We start from the raw sequence: 23,178 nt of genomic DNA on the forward strand, positions 1-23,178 counted from the left end.
GTTGGTATTTTCACTGCCTCACCACCCACATCATCCTGGGAAAAATATAACTTAACATATTCTCATGGTGTGAATGTGAGTGTGAATGGTTGTCTGGCTCTCTGTGTTGGCCCTGTGACAGGCTGGCGACCTGTACAGGGTGTATCCTCCCTCTTGCCCTATGTCAGCTGGGATAGGCTCCAGCCCCCCTGCGACCCTGAACAGGATAAGCGGAAGAGAATGGATGGATGGAACATATTCTCATACCACACACTGTTGCCCCTCATGACAAGCCATGTTAAGGATGTTGACAACCTATAGAAACAACAGCCAGGACAATCCTGGTTGACTTATCTGCAATATCCTAATTACACAAAGCTTCTGGTGATATTGAACAGCTTTTTTTCATTAAAAAAATGAACTTATTTCATTCTTTCCACTTAGTGGAGCTATCTACACTTTTAAGGTTTTGTTGGTCGTACAGTTAAAAAATAGATAATACATTTAATGCACCTCAATGCTTTTCAGTCTTCTTTTTTATTGCTTAGGTCCAGTAACACCCAGCTGGCTTTGCTGGGGAATTGAGGCATCATTTGCCCAAAAGCACAGCTGAATGTGGTTTGTTCAGGCACAGACCACCTTAAAACCTTCATTAATGTAATTGAAGGAAGAGTTCAGTTTAACTGCTGTGGGGAAAAATGAACTTGGTAATTTTGCTATTTGGAAAGCTGATAGATGCTAATAATGAGTAGGATTTGAACAACTCTTTGAGAGGCTGTCAGGTAATAGCTAATGAAAATATAAATTAAAAATACAACTACTATTTTGAGATATCCGCTATGAAAGCAAATCTTGGAGCTGTCCGTGGTGCTGAAAAAAGACTGCTACCCCCAATTTTTTCACTCCTGTTGCTTGAGAAGTAGAGCTATGTTACAATAAGTCAGTTTTTGCACTGTGCATAGTGTTATGCACATGAACACTATACACAGCTGAAGGTTGTTCATTAACTATTTACTAAGTGAAAGAAATCTCTGTTTTTCCCTCGTAATAGAGCCAAAGTCAAAAAACTAAATGTAAAACATGCTTCTATATAAAGCTACGCTTCTTGCTGTAAATTCAAATACAGTGTGTGGGCATATTACCCACTGAAAATCTATTTTATGGAAACTATCAGTACAAATCACTCTTAAATTATGGCTCACCCAAATCCAAGCCACTGACTTTTATGGAGAACTAACCTGTTAATGCTAAAGATGACATTCCTGCATGCGAGGAAGCCCTTAAGGATGCTTAGAGGAAGACAGAGGAAGTGTAAGGTGTGTGTGTGTGTGTTTGGGAGGGGGGGGGGGGGGGGGGGGGGGTCGAAGGGAAGGAGCCATTACTCGGACAGACAGGTATGGTGGGTTCAGATGATAACCTTGACCATTGCTGTCATCACATACTGTCCTGTGAAGATATGATTGGCATTCAAAGAGGCCAACATTTACCTGGCTGTTATCTCTGAGACAGCAGGCCTGAGTCAGCCTGTGATCTAATGAAACAGCCCATTCCTCTGTGACAAGACCAAAGGGGAAAATGAGATACAGTAGCTGCAAAGAAAAATGGATGGAGGTTTCATATCTGACTGTTTTGTAGTTTTGTTTTACATACTGTCGCAAATGTGAGAATATTCACATACAAGCAGGAATTGTGACAATAAACCTGTCCTTTTCCTTGATGTCTGCCTTCTTTTGAGATGACTTCCAGTTGATTTCTTCTTGTTTGCATTTCACTCTCCAATCTAGAGTGTGACGTCATGCCCAACCCCCACCAAATAAATAGGGCAGCTACTTGGAGAGTGAGAGATCAAAGCTCAGGTCAGTATTCTAAATTCGCTGGATAGACATGGAGAAAAAAGTGGGAAAAATTTAAAAAGATGGAGGACATGAAAAGAACCAAAAAAAAAAAAAACAGAGAAAGAACAGAGTGAGAAAGACAGATACCCAGTCTTATAATCTTGTGAGCTTCTGAGAGTTTCAAACAGATTCTGCTGCACGTAGACACATACACACATTTAAATTGGTTACATAACTAGCTGTTTGACAAACAAAAATAGATACATACAGTATAAATAAACTGCCTCACTAGTTTTAAATTGGCAACAAGTGATGAAAGTATAGGTTGGAGCTTAAATGCTACACTATACTGCCAAAAGTATTCACTCATCTGCCTTCACACGCATATGAACTCGAGTGACATCCCATTCTTAATTCATAATGTCGGCCCACCCTTTGCAGATATAACAGCTTCAAATCTTCTAGGAAGTCTTTCCACAACATTTAGGAGTGTTTATGGAAATTTTTGACCATTCTTCCAGAAAAGCATTTGTGAGATCAGACACTGATGTTGGATGAGAAGGCCTGGCTCGCAGTCTCCATTCTAATTTATCCCAAAGGTGTTCTATTGGATTGAGATCAGGTGTGCAGGCCAGTCAAGTTCTTTCACACCAAACTCGCTCATCCATGTCTTTATGGAGCTGCTTTGTGCACTGTTGCACAGTCATGCTGGAACAGGAAGGGGCCATCCCCAAACTGTTCCCACAAAGTTCGAAGCATGACCAACTTTGGTATACTGAAGCATTAAGAGTTCCTTTCACTGGAACTAAAGAGTCGAGCCCAACTCCAGAAATGTGACCCCACACCATAATCCCCCCTCCACCAAACTTTACACATGGCACAATGCAGTCAGACAAGTATCGTTCTCCTGGCAACCATCAAACCCAGACTCATCCATCTGATTGCCAGTTGGAGAAGCCTGATTCATCACTCCAGAGAAGTCTCCACTGTTCTGGAGTCCAGTGGCGGCATGCTTTACACCACTAAATCCAATGCTCTGCATTGCGCTTGGTGATATAAGGCTTGGATGGAGTTGCTCGGCCATGGAAACCCATTCCATGAAGCTCTCTACATACTGTTCTTGAGCTGATCTGAAGGCCACATGATGTTTGGAGGTCTGTAGTGATTGACTCTGCAGAAAATTGGGGGCTTCTGCACATTATGCACCTCAGCATCCGCTGACCCCATGGAAGTGATTGGAACACCTGAATTGAATGACTTGTGAGTAAATACTTTTGGCAATATAGTGTACTTTTACTTGCTTTGAAACAGTGCTTTGTTGACTTTGTAGAGACTCGGTGTAAACATAATGCTTCATTGAAAAAAAAAAAAAAACAGCTATTAAACATTCAATTTTATAAAATGAAATGACTGCCAGGAGAAATGTTTACACATTTAAGGTTAATATAATAGGCAGAATTTCATTGCTCACAATATTTTTTCTCAAGAAAAACACCATCAGTGACATTTTAATACTAAATTATTAATTCTAAGATGTCAACAACACATTAAACCTCTTCTATAAAGGATACTGTGTGCATACTGACTCACAAGTGGTACATTGTGATACCACACTCCATCCATTGCAGTAGTTTCCCGTTTACAATGCAGCTTACCACAATATAAAGTTTTATTATTTCCATCCATAGCAGAGGCTTCTGTTTGCTGTAGAACTCACCGCAGTATGAAACCTATAAAGCCACAGTGCCGCGGCTGTACTGTGGTATGCGAGGAAGAGTATACCCCTGAGAGTGGGAAAAGAGAGAGGAGGAATGTGGCCATCCACACATCCTATCTCTCACAGTCTTGACATTTTATAGATTTATAATTTACATAAAGTAACAATGTGTGCAAGGACTCACACAGGTTTCCATCAAGATTATATTTTGTTAAAGCTATTCTGTACTTAAAAAAAAAAACACTTGTAAGTAAAAATCTGACTGCAGTATACTACAATATAAACACAGCATGGTTCTGGATTCACTGAATGCTTCTATTAAACTAATAATTTTATAAATTACCCACAAGGATTAAGTTATTCAAGGACTGATTCAAAAAGAAGCAAAAAATTCTGAATGCATGGATGAACACTGGGGAATTGATTGTTTTCCCTTCTTAAAGGTTTCTAATTCTGCAAATTGCAGACTATGAGGTGAAATATTAAAAATACACTAAAGTAAAACTTGCCTTGAGGGTTTCCTGTGAAACTGATATGGCTGAACATTTGATTCCCATTGTGAGTAAGTCCAATAACAGGTAGAATTTGCACTGATATTAGTGAGATGATATATATCAGTGATATTACCTAACTGCTTATTCTTTTATTATCATTTATTAAAATCATCATTAGGTCAGTTTATCAAATGCACTCTACTTCTAGCTGCATTGTTAATTACTTTCTTAAATTCAAGCTTACTTTGACTGACTTGCACATATCAAATATATAAAAAAACACCATCATCTTTACATTAATTGATCTGAATGAAGTTTAAATACATATAAACCATATTAGCACCATCTAATGAGTGCTGCATCCATCTGAAGAGGTGACACCCGTGAGCACATGCACACATGCAAGGCTTAGATGTTATTTTAATGCTCTTCCAGCTGCTCCAAGCTGGGAGTCTGCCTGTTGGTTGTGTTTGATCCCACTGAGACGCCGTACATCTGTCACAGGCACGGAGATCCCACTGGGACTCTGCTGCCTCGGTCCTGTCAGTATGATGTCATCCTCTCGCTCACTCACCTTACTTTCTCTCTCACTGTCACTGCCACAATATGTACTTTGTCCAGTATTCAAAATTACTCTCTGCTGCCTTCCCTCTTAGTCCTCAGCCTCCCTTTTTCCCTTTATAGAGATTAGCTCAGCCGTAAATGCAGCTTTTAAACACTGTTTGTCAGTTTGTAATGTTAATAAATTGCATTATAGTTCTAATTTCTTTTGAGACATGTGTTTTTTGTGTGCATTTTGCTGCCACATCCATTATGCAGATTCTGTTCCATCATTACCAGTAATAATAATACATATGACTATGGAGTCTGACAAGTGACTGTGTGTGAGCATATGTGTAGTGTTTAAATGTGAGGGGAAGTGTGTATGTGTGTGTGTGTGTGTGAAAGAAATGTTGCTGTGCTGGCATTTCTGTTCTAATGTTGTCATATTCTTCTCCTTATCAGCCACTGAACACATTCCTCCACACCAATGGAGAAGCACAGAGTGTGCATAAATGTGTGTGGGTGCATGCACCGTGTTTCGCCGTAATTGCAACTGTTTGTTTGGCTATGCCTAAATATGTGCGGTGTGTGTCCATGTGTGTCAAAGAGATGGTGAAATAGAAGGAGATAGGGCAAAAACGAGAGAGGGAGAGAGATAAATGTGTTCAGTGCTCATTCTCTCTCTGGGTCCAAAGCCCTTGGGTGGCACAGAACAGTTTCACTGTGTTAATCTCTGTGTAATAACTGAATCACAGAGAAAACAATAGAGCTCTCTGTCCCTTTTCACAAGCCAAAAGGCCTTGGGGGTGCTGGTTAGTCTGTCTAGTTGTGAATAAAGAAAGTGTCTGCATGTGCATGCGTGCGTGCATGCATGTGTTCACTTGAAAATTGAAAGCCAGACATAGAGCGCTCTCTCTGATCTGAATAAAGTGAGCGAGGTTAGAAGACGCAAAAACAAAGATGCATAAACATAGACAGGACAGAACATTTGATTCATTATAAATCCATCCCATTGTGGTGTAACACAAACAGGAGACAAGAGCATTGTGCTCAGCTTGACTTTCCAAGCTGCTTTGTCAAGCCCAATCCCTGCTATACCATCGTATCTTCATTCGCTCCCCTTTTTTATCCGCCGCTCCTTGGAGGTATGACCAGGCACTTGGCATCAGCTGTTACTACAGGAGACATATGGGACCTCAGTGACTTCCCCTCCTGGCTTGATTGTGCCCTCTAACATTGCGACAGTGTGTGTGTGTGTGTGTGTGTGTGTGTGTGTGGGGGGGGGGGGGGGGGGGGGGGGGGGGGTGTCATAAATGGACAAAGAAAGAAAGAAAGAAAGAAAGAAAGAAAGAAAGAAAGAAAGAAAGATTGCTTGATTTTAAATCTTTATTTTACCAGGTAAAATGTTTGAGAACCAGTTCTCATTTGCAAATATGACCTTGCCAAGAGGCCCCAACAGAATCAGGTCCAAGGTTTTGAGGGGAAGAGAGAAAAAGAGAAAGGTGGACTTTTCCTAGAAGGTTTTTCACTTTTGCCTAAACACAGTATGTGAGAACCAAGCTATCAACTTTATTTGAGGGTTGATTGTGTCTAATATATCAGGTCTTTTCGAGCGCATTTGATAGAAGGGCAGCTTAGGAATTTTAACACAAGGACTGCCAAAACATGATACCCTCGTGTGATGGCCTCAATACTGCAGATAATAAGCACAGTGTATCTAGTTGCATTTGCAGTTGAAGCAGACAAATTAAACAGAAATGAAAGTGCTGCCAAAAATGTAAAAGGTCGATAATCTGGATAATGGAATTTTAAGCAGTGATAGTTTAAGTATTGATTAATTATTCAAGAACCAGGCACAAAGAAAAAGAAAATACACAAACCTCAGTTCAGTCCAGTTCAGTTCCACTACAATCATCTGCAGTATTTTATTTTTGGCAGATGGCTCAGTTCTGGGACCTCCCAGCCCTTCCATGGAAAGCCACATTATGCACTTGCCTGAGCCGACAAAGTTCACACAAACTACAGCTGGTCCAAAATGCAGCAGTCAGACTTCTTACTTAAGCCCAAATAAAAGAACACATCACTTCTATTTTAGCTTCTCTGCGCCGGCTTGAAGAGTTGTTCTTGTTGACTTTTAAGGCCCTCACTGGGCTAGCACCAAAGTATATAATTCGGATCTCCTGACACCGTACACCTTTGGTTATGACCTCACATCCCTAGCCAAGGTTATGAGGTCCCACAATCTTGGCTGAGAACCAGTGGTGATCAGATTTTTTCTTTGGAATAATCCGATCCAACTGGCAAGATCACTTTTGTCTTTTAAATCCCTCTTAAAGACATATTTCTATAAGCAGGCTTGTTCTGTGCCTCGAGAGTCATTTCCATGTTGTCCTTTGTAATTCTTTTATCACCTTCTCCCAGTGGTCATTTTATCTTTGCTTTTAATTTACATGTTCTTTAATTGTCATTTTCTTTATTCTTTGCTTTAATCTTCTCGTCACTATTCCTATACCTAATGTTGTTTCACATTTATCATCTCTTAAATGTTTCATTTGCCTATTGTATCTATCTTGTGAAGCACTTGCTATATAAATAAAGTTTATTTTTATTATTATTATTAAGGCAGGTTAAAGTGACTTAGTCTTCTATTGCATGCCAGGCAAAGAGTATCAGCTGAGCTAAAAGCTGATGTAGGCTAGCACTGAGATAATCTACCAGGACTGTGGGCTGAGCTTGACTTTGTAGCCCATCTGAAGTAATGCCATGCTGTGGGTTGCTGGGTTATAAACAGCATTATAGGGAAGCATGAGAAAAGCAGTATGCATGAAATTTAAACAGAAAGAGAAATCTGTATGAAAATCTGTATAAGACAAAGATTTGATTATTTTCGTGATTGCACTGTTTATTTATCTAGCTGTTTGCAATTCTCCAAGCCAATACTGATATGGATCATCCCAAACTTTTTTTTTTCTTTTGACCACTGACCAACAGTGAAGCAATCTGTCATGTGAACTAAAATAATCAGATTGTGAGAATTGCCAAGCAAGCGTGAGAAAGATGTTTGTCTGATGGGAGAGATTCAAACTAGAGGACAGAGACTGCCAAACCGCTCTTCAGCCATTTGTCCTTGTTTTTGCTTCTTCTCGTCAATAGGACTGAACTGCAGCTGGTAAATATGTCTGCATATTATAAGATGAAGAAATGTTTTGAAAGTCACGCTACTTTTGCTTCTGTGCTGGCACTCACAAACACACGGAGGTACACATGCATGCAGCGCTGTACTGACTAAAATACTGCCAGCCACTACAGAAAAAAAAAAATCTCACAGTCATAAAGGTAGCAGAAATAACCTAGAGCAAAAATTAACAGCATGATGAATTTTGTACACCTGGTGATGCAATTTTAATAACGGCAATGGTTGTGGATTGACTATGATTGGCTACAGGGTGTTTATTAGATTTGTTTAACATCAGGTCAAACTGGATACCTCTGAATTAATCCATTTGCAAGATTTACATCAAGTGGCAGCTTTTATGTCTATACAATGCAAATGGTATACACAGCTATAAATGTATTTCTTTTAATGACATTATTGATTTTGCTTTGCCTCTGAATCATAAATTTTAGGCGACTGCAGTGAACTCTGTTTAATCTTAAGACGTCTGTCATTCCCACACCAGGATGTTAACAGCAGCTACTCTAAAAATCTGGATTTCAAATTCACAGCTCAAAATGGTCTTTATAGATGCAAAGTTAATGGGTCTGGGTATTCACGTGAAAGGAAAAAAAAAGGAATTCATTAGTAATTAATATTAAAAACAGTTATGAGAAGGTATGATAATGAGACAAAGGAAAGGAGAGTAATAATACAGTCGTTGTTGTTTGGAATAGCAAATTCTCTTCAAATTCTACTCTTAAGCCACTTCACTACACCTGCACTAAACTCCATACAGCATCTAAAGCCTTATTAGTGTATTCTTGATCAAACAGAATTGGTACTTTTTCTCCCCGTACTTTGATGTACACTTCACAAAGTCTAATCCCCTCCCTCTACCACCCCATTATACTACTTCATCCCTGCAGTCAGCCGGTGCTGTCATAGCAACCAAACCAACAGAGCTAATAGTTACCATGGTTTCTCAACAACTGGACCTTGATGGTGCCATAATTCTTCCCCGTAACCCCACTGACACTCAATTTACCCTGCAGTGTATGGCACAAAGTCAGAAAACAAGAAAGTGGGTGTGTGTTTTCTTAATTGACTACTTACATTCACTTTGTGTGTGTGTGTGTGTGTGTGTGTGTGTGTGTGTGTGTGTGTGTGTGTGTGTGTGTGTGTGTGTGTGTGTGTGTGTGTGTGTGTGTGTGTGTGTCTCAGTCTCATATGTACACCTACAGTATGTGCATGAGTGAGACACAGCATGGCACCATCTCCACTCAGCCCCCACCAGCCAGCATAGCCGGCCAACAAAGAGTGTCCACTGCTGGGCATGAGGCTGAGGGTGGCAAGCCGCCTCTGGAGAAGCTGGTGGAGACCTCTGTGCTTCTCGGGCCTCCTGCTGTCTTACTGAATGTGCCATAATGGCAGAAAGAGTAACACTGCCTGACTAACCATGAGAGAATGAAAATTCAATTTGCTGCACAGTATGAGCACAGAGCATCCCACGCTGTATACAGAACCAGAAAAGTGTGCATTTGTGTGTCTGCGTATATCCATGTGTGCAGTCACAATGTATGCCACGACTCCGTCGCAAAATTTCTCATCACTGACCCATCAAAATACCTCTATATGAGGGGAAAAACAGGAATTGACTCCTCTTAAAGCAGGGTTTGTTGCAATACTCTCCTGGAGGAAGACATTGAAGTGATGTAAGACTCTGAAACACTTGACGAGATCTAAAAACTTCCACTCCTGGCTCCCCCTTTCCCCTCTTGTCGCAACAGTTTAAGGCTTGGCATGCTGGCGGGCTAAGAGCCTCCAAAAGATCAAAGTCAGACACCTCACTGCCTGTGGTTTCATTAGACCCTGTGATCCCAGATAATTCAACAGTTCAACTTGTCACACATCAGTGAGCGGTTCACTTTTTTTAACAGAATAAAATGATCAAAAATCATTTGGGGCAGAAGATGTCATTTCTTTATAAATACACACTTGGGTGTGTAAGTTGGAAAACTCAGCATGTAAACTGGGAAACAATGTCTTAACTGAAAAAATAAGAAAAAACACTAGTGTGTCTCAGTCTTCTGACATTCTCGAGGCAAAAATGCTGGTGAAAACTATCCTAACCTGTGCATGGGGATTCATAAATGATAAATGCCGTACTGTAAAAGAAAAAAATCACAGCTATCATTTAAATGTGACCTTTTCCATCTGGAAACAATAACAGTGACCATCTGCAAAAAGCAGGTGTGCAGGTGATGTGTGCATTCCTCTCATAAATGTAATTTTGCTCTTTTTGCTTGCTACTTCTATGAAATCAATATAATTTTATTTTATCTATTGGAAAGAAATATACAGTCTCCTTCGGTATGAAGACCTCTCTGAGCCAAAGGTTCCACTGTGAAAACATCTTCCATCATCCCATGTCTGCAGTGCAGGTCAAATTATCAGAAGTAATGTCACATAGGCAAACTGGAAGCAGTGCAGCAGGGAGTTACTGACCCGAGTCTCCCTCCTCCACATTTTTCTGGCAGCGGCTTCCTCTTCACTGCAGCCGATGCATCCGTGCACACGTCTGTGTATGTGTGTATGTGTGTGTGTGTGTAATCCCCTGGTTGCAAAGTGGATTTCTGTTGCAAATACAGAGTATATAATCAACTGTTTGTCTTTTGGCTTTAGAGTACATCTTGTCTTGTCTATCAGTAGTCCACAGAGAAAAGCAAGGAGAGAAAAGAAGAACAAGAGTGACAGGAATTGTGCTTGTGTGTGTGTGTGTGTGTGTGTGTGTGTAAGCTTACCATTTCTGGAAATCACCAAGCATTTATTTTTTCTCTCAGTCCGTTTCAAAGGCATCTCTCTGACACATAAAGACTTTCATTCTAAATCTCTGGCACAAGCCCAGAGCCAGCAGATTTTGAGCCTAATTGGCCTAAACAACAGCGAGGGGTATCGTGTCTTTGCAAATGACTTTAGTTTTTCATAAAGAACATGCAAGCAGAATTTGTTTGGCTTCTTTAAAGCATTCCCCCAAAAGCAACCAAGTCTCAAAACTAGCAGAAAAGGCACATACTGCACATGCCAACAAAAATTAACTGTTATTGCAAAATTACAGACAGAACAAGTTAAAGACCAGATGGCATTTTAAAATACCAAGTCACCATTACTTTGTTGCATTTTATTAAATAATTGTTGTCAGTAACCCACGCATTTTCAGCTTCCTTATCTGAGAGCAAAGCTAGTTGTTGGTGAAAACAATCAAACCTCCTCTGCATTTCTGTTCCTCTCTAGATCAATGGAGCTTCTGTCGAGTCTGTGCCATCAAACAGACGCACCCAGTGTTTTTTGGTGTCTGCTACTGCGATACAGTACCCCACAAATCTCTAAACACACCCAGCAGATTCCATCCATAATTGGTACACTCAACAGTGAGGGTGGCTCTGCTTCACGAACATTTCGCGAGTAGCCTGTGGGCCACTTTTAAATCCATTTCATGATTGAGAATGTTCCAACACACAAAATGTTTCTCACTCCGTTTCTCGCAAGCGAGAGACAGGAGCTGATGTGCTACTGTGGTGCCACTGTGTACATACATCGTTAGAAATTCATGAGCTGCACAATATCTAAGTTAATTTATATGCGGATATCACCAGAGAGTTACTTGATGAATTATACATCGCAGATGCAACCCACAGAAGACAGATGAGTGAAATTAATGTGCACTTGCATTTCTAGAGCCCGGCCATAGCTGGGATCTGCAACAGTACAGGAGACATCAGAGAGAATAAAGAAGTAACATCAAATGCTATTTATAAAACAATTTAATGCCAAATGAGGAACAGCAACATTCACTTTGCAATGTGTGTGTGTGTGTGTGTTTTTTTAACAGAATTTTTCTGTACATTTTCACTAAATGCTATAATTTTGAAGAAAACAAAAACAAGATTCCAGAGTGAATTTGAGTACAGCCTGTGGAGGAAGTACGAACCTCACTTTAGCTGGCCCCCACTGGAAACTATTTAGTATTATAGTAGTGTTAATGTATTACATTAATAGTTTACCCCTCACATTACAAATCATAGCCACAAATCATGCAAGTACTAGTAAAGTATGAATTCCAAAATTTACAAATTCCTACCCTCTAATTATTATTATTATTATTTTGCTGTCATTGATCTTTTATATCTGTTATTGCTAGCCCCAAATTAACACTGTGAAATTACCCTTATCTCCTTAACAATTTGGCTATGAACTCCTTTCATTTATTTTCATCTTGGACTGAGCTACATGGACACACTTTGGTTGTTAACAGAACGTTGTGTTGCACTTGGAACCATTCAGAGAAGGCGCGCTCCTCATCCTTCGGAAGACAGAAGGGGCAAATTAAGGCATACGAGAACACAAGTCTTTGATCTAAAATTTATAAAATTACTAAACTGACAGCAAAAAAATAATAATTATACACAGCTCATATTCACTAATTTAGAAGAATAAATTCTTTTTCAGCACTTTTGCAGAAAATGTTTGTATATTTGTAAAATTCCAAAAGCACGGCCAGCATCCACTTGCTTACTTAAAGATCAGGAAGCGTTCCTCTGCCTGATGTCTTTGATATAGAGCATAACTTACAGACCAGCAACACAAGAACACGCGCACCTCCATCTTCATCATGGTGTCCTTTGAAGGCAATGAGAGATTCACTTGTGTTCTAATTGAAAAACGCCCAATAGGACAATGCCACTCTGTACACTGTTAATTTAAAAGAGAACATTTTGTTGACAGGGATACTGTATAACAAAGGATGCCCCAGGAGGAACTGGGCATAAATAAAAATGCTGAATATCAGGATAGAGCACATGCAGCTTACACAGACAAGAGCTTTACTTGGAACAAGTACAATGCAAAGCTAGATAGAAAACCTGCCTTTGTTAGCTCTGGGACTGTGAAATGAAATCGAATAATGTGGACAGCAGGAGCCGGGCCTCGACTGTGGCTGTAGCTCTCCAGTGTCAACACACATCAATAAACAACCTAATAAAACGCCCCATGGTCAAAACATTATTTCAGCTGCTGTTCTACTCTTAGAAATGCTCACAGCTAAATCCTCCATCTTCCTTACAAATCATGCTATGTGGTCTGCGTTGTGCAGGTGGCTGCTGCTGATGTCGCCTACCATTTTTTTCAAAAGTACCTCTAACCTTCTTTCTTCTTAATGTCAACCGCCTCCATTCACTCTCCTTTTGTCTCTATAGCTCTTCTTTTTTTCTCTCCATTGATCCAAGGAGACACAAATGCACACACATATAAGCCCTGCACACCATGGCAACAAACTGAGAAGTCTCAATCTATAAACGGTTCATATTTTTCTGATTACTATCTCCTTATGTCTCTGTCTTTCCTGTCATTTCCATCACATCCCTTTCCACAGATATAAGAAAGCACTTGACTGACAGGTGGAAGTAGCCACAGCAATACACAGCCGATAAGGATCAGTATAGCCTGCTGATGGGTTGTCTGCTGATCCCACCACAGGCATCGGGTATGGCATTTATACCACTTGGCCGCCCTCAAGCTTTTAAGATGGAAACACCACTGTGTGCGTGTGTGTGTGTGTGTGTGTGTGTGTGTGTGTGTGTGTGTGTGTGTGTGTGTGTGTGTGTGTGTGTGTGCGTGTGTGTGTGTGTGTGTGTGTGTGTGTGTGTGTGTGTGTGAGAGAGAGAAGCGTTAGGGGATCAGGACGATTCAAGACATGAAAGTAAGGAAAATCTATATGATTTAGGAAAGGAGAGTTTGTAGTTTATGATATAGTTATATGTGACATGTTACAGTTGTAGCTGTTGGACAGCTGTGAAATAAATAAAGGTACATTGGAATTAATACTGTAAGCAACTGAAAAAAAATCCTTCATGGTAAAGCTGAAAGTACACTTCCTGTATATATGGCACCGTTTTGACATCACTGTAGGTTTGAGAAGACGGTGACAGTCAACCCATCAAAACATCAAATCCTGCCAAGGCTGCTGTACTTTGGTGGGATCATTACAGGCCCAAGGAGGGATAAGGGGCTGCTGAAGTAAATTTAGACGTGGCCCTCCACAGCCCCTCTGCGGCTGCCACCTCAGGCATTCACTGCTCCACCAGGAGGTAAAGTACTTTTGGATTGATTTCAATCAACAAAGTCATACTTAGCAACCTAAATGTGTACATTTAGTTCAATTCATTTGTGAAATGTTCACAGAATTATGCTTTTTTTGTTGCTGTTGCAATGAAAGCAGTAGCCACAAGTAGGAGAAACAGAGATAAAAACATACAAAGATGCAAATAACAAATAAAATTAAATAAAAAGGCATGGCACATGCATTAAAATCATACAAAAAAAGACAGTAAAATATTTTAAAGCAAGAAGCAGGTAAGATAAATAATAAATGAACATTATTATTATACTACTATTATATCAAGGGTAATAAAATGTAATAATCTTCTTACTATAATGATCGTAGAGTATGTATGTTCCCTAACTCCTGTTAGATGTCTTAATTAATCTGGGTAAAGCTTACTATATAAACTCCCAAGGGTACCAGCATTATCAACCTGCAAAAGCAAAATTCTGAAAGCAACTTGTACATCTTTTAAAACACTAAAAATCTCAAATCCTCTCCAACCCTTTTCCTTTAATAGGTTTGCTAATCATTGCATTGTGTTTATTAGGTCTCATCCCTAAAACGAATAATAAATCAACTTAAAGCAGTTAAGCATTGCCTTTTTAATCCAATACTGTTATTATGTTGTTTGAGGTTGATGTGTTTCTACTCACTTGTCGCTGATCAGATATTATTTTGCTGTCTGGTTGCTACACATGCACAGGCAAGTTCACATTTGCTTGACTTCCATAAATTTACTTTGAAAAGTGATATTTGCTAGACCGTAACACAGCCGACGTTTTGTGTCCGCATTTTAAACAGAACGTAATGACACGAGGGCCGAAGGCACGGCAAAGAAACACACACACATACTCACCCATACATTCAGGCACAGGTGTTCATATCCCATCAAACATGTTATTTCCCACTTGACAACCAAGAAAGATAATACTATGTTGCTGCAAAAGAAACTATAGATGAAGCCAGCAACAATATACCTCCTTGGTTCCTGCCACGTAACATGTCATTATCTTAAGTCTTTTTCTCTCCAGTGAGGAGCCACATATCGTCCTCACAATCGCTGCACTTGTTGCAAAGTGCATCTTTTGATATCAGACCAACATATGTCTCTCGTCTAGTTTCTTGCACTCTGATTTCACCCACAGGTTCAAAGTGAAAGACTCTCCGGGAACAGAGGTACAATTCAGTGTTTTAGTCGATAATAAGCCAGCATAAAGGAACAGGCAGGTGGTGAAGCAGTAATGCAGGCAACCTCATTAATAGAATGTCAAGGAGCTGAATAAAACAACAACAGCAACACAACACACGCGCATCCAAGGACACACAACAACAACAATGAGGCATACCCTCTACAACCTCTGAACAAATATGAATCCTAATGACAAACCCCCATAACATGTAATAAAGGTCACAGTCACACACTGGCACACTTGTCATACATGCACAAGCCAGCTCCGGGCTACATTTTGGCCCAGGGAAATCAGGATGATCTGGGCACCAGCTTCTCTTTGATGCTCAATTACCTCTGGCAGACCTGGCTAGCTGAGCCAATTATTAATTCAACCTAGCAAGTACAGTGTGGCAGGCACAAACATGATGTCATGGCGAGGTAACCGCAGACATCCAGCTCACCGTAGGGCCTGCACTAAACGCACATCGTTAGGTTTTAATGTGTAGCATTTTCATTTTTGACACTAAGAAGTATAGCACGGTGCTGTCATGTGGCTTTCCTTGTCATGCTGTCATTCTGCTGGGCGGCTTTTTCTTCCCACTATTCTGTCACTTCTTGCATTTGATGATTCCCGGGCTCAGCTTCTCTGCTTCTTTCTCGTCTCAGCGCTTATAATCCTCTTTCACTCCTCAAGCTATGCCACCAGCTCTCTATTTTTTCCACCGCATCATCTTTTCACCCATCTCACCTCTTTTTTTTAATATCTCTTTATCTGTTTGCCATTTCTCCCTTCCCTAACCTGCATGTTTGACCCCCCTTTGTGCTTTTTTCACACATCACCCATTTCTTTTATCTTCCCTTTGCCTCTTTGACTTCTTAATTTCATTTCTTTGCTACTCTTTTGTTTCCTCATAGTAAAAAGTGAAGGAAAAGAGGGAGGATAATGGAGTGGAGGGAGAGAAGGAGGGCAGTGGGCTGACAGAGGGAGTCCCATCTGCAGCGAGCTCATTAGAAGATGGGAGGAGAGTCAGCGGCAGAGACACACTAGTAGGCATCCATACCCCCCTTCTCTCTGTCTGTCTCCCTCACACATATTGCTGCCTTGCTGGACTCATTCCAACCCTGACATATCACTATCTCCTCTCTCCCTCCCTGTCTCCTTCCTGCTGTGCTTCTGAAAGTCCTGCTCTCATTAATCACTTTCCACGTACAATGCACAGCAATCGGTGAATGATTTTACCTTTTACCACCTACCCGCAGTATGAGGCTATATATTTTTACTATATGTGGCATCAGTGGAAATCGAGCCATAAATCCCAGGCATTGTTAAAACTGGACACATTTTTTTTCTTTCCCTTCTTTTACAGTGAAAAGGAAGTGTGTGATACACGGCATACAGGAAGATGAAATGGTCCAGGATACTTAAGAAGGCTTCATGCCTATCTGCGGCATGAGTTTGGCCCAGCTTTTCTAGGTGATAATATTAAGCAGGCGACAGAGGAAATTCTCAGTCTCAGTGCCTGTCTCCCAAAGTGGAGAGAAGAACCACCCACCCACCGCACATTCACCTTATTTGTCAAAATTAAACTTTGCCATATGGAGCCACTGAAATGCAAAGTGGCTAGGTCCAGGTTTGAACAGGCAAATTATGCCACTTGCATGGTCCAGTCGAAGCTGTAGCAACGTAATGACACTGTCCACTCCGCTCACCTCTAAACTGCAAATCATTTTTCCTATCTTTTCCCAGCTTTAATGCGAAGGTCAGCAGATGGTGAGGATACATTAATGGTGCAGGCAAGCGTGAAAAAAAAAGGAGGCTGTGTCGTACCGTCAGAGTCTGGCGATACTATCTCAGAAAGTGCTATTCCCATGGTAGCGATTGATTTTTTTCATCCACTGTTTAATAGCTGTTGTTTTGATTTCAACAGGTTGACATTTTCTGTTGTTTTCAACAGAAAATGTCAGTACTTTTCTTTCCTTACAAAAAGGCCAAAGCATCAATGACAAAGTGACATCCTTTGAGCTGTGAGGGATTCTGTGTCCTCTCCGTCCTCGTCAAGGACACTCAGTGATAAGAACAGGACCTTGAACTCAGACCTTTTGGCAGGAAAAAAGGTCTCACCTAATAACTAAACCACACTGTGCACACCTGCATATAAGCATGACTTGTCTTTTGTCTGTTTCAGTGTGGCCTAAGATCAAAGGTGAAGAAAGTATGCTTTAGTTTTACATAAAGATAATTAATATTCTGAAATATATTGAGCTTAAATGTGCCTAAATGTACTAGTGAGCAGTGTGGGGCCGTATGTTTTCTATAGCATTAATTGCTTCCTTTAGAAATATTCCATCTTCAGAAATCTCTTGCCAGTCCACTGTTTTCTTCAAACAGCTTGTGATTTAAAAAAAGAACGGACTAATTAACCAGCTCAATACTGCAATATTACAGGCAAAGGTGATTCTGTTCCTGATGGGGCAAATTGCTAACGTATTTCATTCTCACGTTGATTAATGATCAAAAATAGGCTACTTTATGACTGAGTCAAATGTATAAACTTAACCACAAAGTATCATTTTTAGAACATTACATGTACATCCATCAGAAAGCCACATTGGGTGCACAGTATTGCACCCTTGAGGGAAAGAAGAGTTATATTTTAAAGAGGAGTGAAAGTTTAATGGTGCGGAACATGTATGTGATCTTGTAACAATTCCACTGTAATGGCGACACAGTAAAATTGTCCATTAGCAGAGGCCCATCAGTGTTTTTTTATGTTATTAAACGAGCTCATGAGCATCAAGTCACCAACATGAGCATCAAGTTATCAGATCGATGAGCACAGTGTGGCTGCCAATTAGCACCTACCCTGTCCCCATGAATATGCAAATGAATTGATGCCAAGTGTATATCAACTGTCAGCTAATTGCCTGAGGCCTAAAAGACTTTGAATTTGAGATTTAAGGGAACATATGGAAGAAAACGAACAGTGTACAGCAAACAACTGAGCTTATGAAATATGAAATCAAAGAATTCACTCTTCTTTCTGTCTTTTTTTGTCTTTTGCCTTTTTTTTGCAGAATGTATAGGTGTAAAGTACATATACAGGCATACATATGGATGCTTCCCCATAAAACAGCTGTCATCCAGCCTCAGAGCTTGTGTTATACCTCATAGAGGTACCACCTTTACTATGAAGCTATACTTATTCAGGAGGAGGAATGAAGGAGAAGAAAAACAGTCATTTAATCCCACTTTTAGTTGTGTATGTAAACAGTTCATTATTAAAGATAAGAACTGTCACTAGTGGGAGGAACAAATGCACGCTGTGACAGTTTAGAGGATGGCTTTTTCATCTTGCCTGCTTTAATATGGAGGTCAAAGGTCAGGTTTAAGTGTAGAACAGAACCCCTGGACCTGGTAGAGATTCATTTTCTTGTGAGCTGACAGGTGCTGTAAGTACTACTGGTGTCAGACAGTGGCTGAGCTCAGTGCGCTGTCTCCCTGCTGCCCGAGTCGCATGAATTATGAAAGGTTCTGAGGCAGGTGAAAGAAAAAGATGGAAAGTCTCATCCCACTCAAACACATCTGTATCATTATTAATTGTAAGATAAGAATAGAACATGACATTTTATTGCTGCCACCAAAATTTTACATTGCAAAGTCAACAGGCAACACTCGTCACATCCTGTCACACTTGACACACTTGGTCAAACACCCAACTATCAAAGCACATGTCATGGAGAGTTTCTTTCTACCTCTCTTGATCTTGGTCTTCATTCATTTCATGTGCACAGAATTGGCCTCAGGCACATCATGTGAGGGGGGAAAAAAAAAAACCTGATGTGGTTTACAATAGCCTGTTTGCTGTGTTTGGTCTGATAGTCACAGTATGGCATTTGTTCACTATCTGTTAAACTATTAATGCATTCCACAACCAACTTGTACTTTCTGATGAAAAAAAAATCAAACTCATAACACATGCAGTATTTTCCAATCTTCCCTGACCCTGCTCTGCCACAGCAAGCATAACTATAATTCAAACTCTTTCATTCACATCAGCACTACGTATGAGGCCAGCTCATCGTGGCAGCTTGTTGGACTGTCGTCAGCACTTCATCCTGTGGACGCCTGCCAGACAGTAGCCCTTCCGTCCGATCAATAGGCACCGGCGGCTAGCCTTCCCCCTTTGCTCTCTCTCTCTGTCTTTCCCTCCCTCCACAGTGTAAAGACTGTTCTGTTCTGCCAGCGCAGCATAGTGATTAGGCATTAGGCCTGTGCTGCTGTGTGAATTAGCCTAATCTGTGTCCGCGATGAAGGACGAGGCTTTTCGCGGCCACTGGAGACATTCACTGGACATAAAAGAAGCTAATCTTTAGAAAACTTAGAGGGGATGGAGCATGTGTCTCTATGTGTGTGTGTGTGTGTGTGTGTGTGTGTGTGTGTGTGTGTGTGTGTGTGTGTGTGCATGTGTGTGTGTGTGTGTGTGTGTGTATGTGAAGGATGGAGATTGCACAGGAGCTGTTGAGACAGTTCCCACAGTGATAGATCTTTTCTAATGCTTTTTATCCTTCAACAATAAAAAAAAAAACTCGACTGACATTCCTGAGGAGCTGAGTAGCTCATGGGCGAGAGGAGTGTTGTATTGTCATTTCTTAAAGTACTGGAAAAGTGGATAAAGTGCTGGCTGAAACAGATTGAGGCTGGTGTCTGTGTAGTACATGTGTGAGGAAAAAAAATATCCCTTTATTCTTAAGTCAGACTGAGGGGAATTAGAGGAGACTGAATTGTCACAGGGCTGCTTACCTGGCCACTGAGGAAGCTGCCTAACCTGCAGATCTCAACCAAAAGTTTTGTACTTTCACAGCAACAAAGGCTTTGATGTGAGAGGGCAAATGCTAACACTTTTTCAATCCTTGTACATCCTTGCGTCAGTTGTCCATCATGTACCTGCCCAAGAGTTGACATGCAGCAGACTGAACATGTACCCACAGCATGCCTACCAGCAGCCCAGCCCTCCTCCTCCTCCTGCTCTCCTCCACATCATCTGCTTGATATATTGTATGCCCTTGACAAACTGCCAGCCCCCAATCCCCCTCCTGCAAATGTCTATTGATCAAAGCACAAGTATAGCTGTGGGAAAGGTATATAGTCTTACCCATACTCTTATCCTTGGATCACCTCTCATGAGCCAGAAACTTACAGATAAAAGGCAGCCCCCCCCCCCCCCCCCCCCCCCCCCCAAAAAAAAAAAAATTGATTTACAATTAAAAGACTGTACTACCTGAGACTCCAGCAGCCGTTAAAACATGTACTATAAAGTCCAGACAACCTAAAGAATATAACAACTTCAGTTCGTTGTTATGATTGTTAGTCATCTAGCAAATAAAGAGCAGCCCTCTCCTTTTTGTTGCCTTCTGCACCTTTGGAGCACTTTTACGCACAACCAATGTTGAATTTAGGTCAGCAGCCAGCTGGAGCCAAATATCTGTTATGTGTTGGGTGATCTTTGCACAGCAGGACACTTGTTTCTGCGATAAGCGTCACAGTAAGCTCACTGTTAAAAGCAGGACATCATATTGAAACCAGCCAACCAGTTTCATAAAAGCATCCACCACGAAGGAACCAAAAGTCATGTTCAGATTTCCAGCGCATTTTTTCCAAAATGCTAGACTAAATGAAAGACTATAAAGCACGGGCGTTTGTAGACCTGACAGCTTCTACCTCTCTGCCCGATCATGTGAAGTCTACAGCGGGGAAAATAACGCGATGACTTACCGAAATGAGATCCTGGCCACTGTCAGGCGTCTCCTCGTTTCCCTACTGTCCCTGGTCCGCCCCTCTTTCAAGTCAATCCGCAGTGTGCTCAAATCAGAACGGAGCTGTGAGCCTTTTTGCTGCGTCCTGCGTCCAGAGTTGCCGGGGATGGAAGAACCATTTGCCGGGATGCTGGGGCGGGGGTGCAAGGCTGAGGCATCCGCAGGGAGGAGGATGAGAGGGATGTGGAAGAGACGGGTGAGAAGGAGGAAGAGGCGAGGCGCCTGATGCGAACGCGAGGAAGGAAGAGAGAGAGAGAGAGAGAGGGCGAGCGAGCAGCAAAGCACTGCAGCGACAGGGAGGCAACACCACCGGAGAGGAGACGAGAGGAGGCAGACAGCAGTCCTCCGTCTCGCTCTCGCGCTCACTTGCACATGCGCGCGCACGTGCAGCTCTGTCAAAATAGAAAGCTATAGAGCGCCATCTTCAGGTTTAAGTGGAGTAGGAAGCTGTTGGTCCTATTTATTTCACGTGTGCGTATCGGCATTGTTGTGCTTTATCTTTACAGTGAGTCCGTGTTGCTCCGCGCTTGTTTGTCACTGCGCACTCTCTTTTTTTTTTTTTTTTTTGTGATTTTTACATTTCCCAAGTTTTTGGTCTAGCAGCTGAAAATGTGTGATTATCACTGAAGCGTCTCATTAAAAAAAAAGTCATCCTTGGCATCAAGTAGGCCAGTCCAGTGCAACAACCCTTCTCCATAAACACCCGCGTAAAAGCGCTTATTCCCTTGTGTCCTATCTCAGTCTTGACTATCCACTATATGGCCAAGCCCAGCTCTTATCCTAAAACTACACAAAATCCGAAGGAGATGAAACCCATCCCCAATCCCTCTGCTGCGCGCACACGCGCACACACACACTCCATGGCAACCAGATCCCTTATGATGATGATAACACCGCCTGACCTACACTCCATCATCTTTCTCCCATCTCAATCCGTTTTCTTTTTCCTCTTGCCTCACATAGTTTCCCAAAGAACTGCTGCGTATTTCAGAGATGTGTGGGTGTATCATGAGTTAATTGCGCTGACTTGAATGAGATGAGGACTGAACCTTAGATTCTGTCTTTGTTCTTTACCTGGCTCCGAATTAGCTTCCGCCTTCTTTCGTTCATTTTTTTTGGAGATATGTTTTTCTCGCATTTTATGCTTAATTTTTGACTGTTCAAGTTTGTGAGAAAGAGCTCTAATTAGCCTGCGTGATCCTAATTTGGTTTCAGGCGTTGAAATTTAAAAACTGCGTTAATAGATGTACACAACCACGTCACCATTCATAAGTAAAGGCATCTGCATTTGTTTCCGTATGACAGTTTTATTTCAGATCGCATGAGATTAAGATTAAGATAGTGTTTATTTGTCACATGCACAGTTATACACAGTACAATGCACAATGAAATGTATTTTGTACCTGCAACCATATATACACACACATATAAATAAGAAGAAGTTTCACGCATGAGCGTGAAAGTCCAGTTTATAACAGCAGTTGTGCAGGAGAAATGCGTGCTAAACTACCCAAATTAGTTTGATGCTGATCTGGTGTGGTGATATAAAAAAAACTCACTGTAATGGGCTGTGAGTCTTTAATTCTTTAATTTCTGCATTTTGGTATTTTGGGATATATATATATATATATATATATATATATATATATATATATATATATATATATATATATATATATATATATATATATATATATATATATATATATATAAATATGCACCAACCACATACAGATTCTCGTGCCTTTTCTGTATAAACTGCCATGCAGGTACAGTATATGAATGAGACGTTCATTTGTAGGTATGACATCCATGTATGGTACTCATTTATCTCTAAAGTATTTCTAAATGAACTGTGAAATAATACCTGACTGCAGTCAGAGTTTGTGTTTTTGGTAAAATAAATGGGACACTTATTGAAAAAAAACAAAGTCAAGGATTTTTGGCCACATGCTTACTCAGATTATTGATCCGAAATTATTTTTGTGTATTTATGAATAGAACAATCCTCTGCACAAGTTTTCTTTTTAAAGTAAGAACAACCACTGATCCACCTCTCATGAACTCTCAACTATGTCAGAAAGAAAAGGGAGAGTGATGTTCTCCAGTCTCCTCCGTGAATCGGCACCTTGGTGGAGGGGTTTGTGTGTCCCAGTGATCCCAGGAGCTATGTTGCCCGGGGGCTTGTCCCCCTGGTAGGGTCTCCCATGGCAAATTGGTCCTGGGTGAGGGTCCAGACAAAGAGCGGTTCAGAAGACCCCTATGTCTATAAAAGCAAGGGAACAGTTTACCCTGCCCGGGATAGGGT

General features: G+C 41.0%; 1 protein-coding gene across 1 annotated transcript in view; it reads right to left on the reverse strand.

The window, feature by feature from the left end:
- Positions 1-21,035, reverse strand: part of ctnnd2a (catenin (cadherin-associated protein), delta 2a) — a 264,157-nt gene extending 243,122 nt beyond the window's left edge. Inside the window, exon 1 of the mRNA XM_030756885.1 lies at positions 20,830-21,035. The gene's annotated coding sequence lies outside the window, so the exon portion shown is untranslated. The remainder of the gene's footprint in view (positions 1-20,829) is intronic.
- Positions 21,036-23,178: the final 2,143 nt, after the last annotated feature.

This window comes from Archocentrus centrarchus, chromosome 20, assembly GCF_007364275.1.
Source record: "Archocentrus centrarchus isolate MPI-CPG fArcCen1 chromosome 20, fArcCen1, whole genome shotgun sequence".
NCBI lineage: Eukaryota > Metazoa > Chordata > Actinopteri > Cichliformes > Cichlidae > Archocentrus > Archocentrus centrarchus.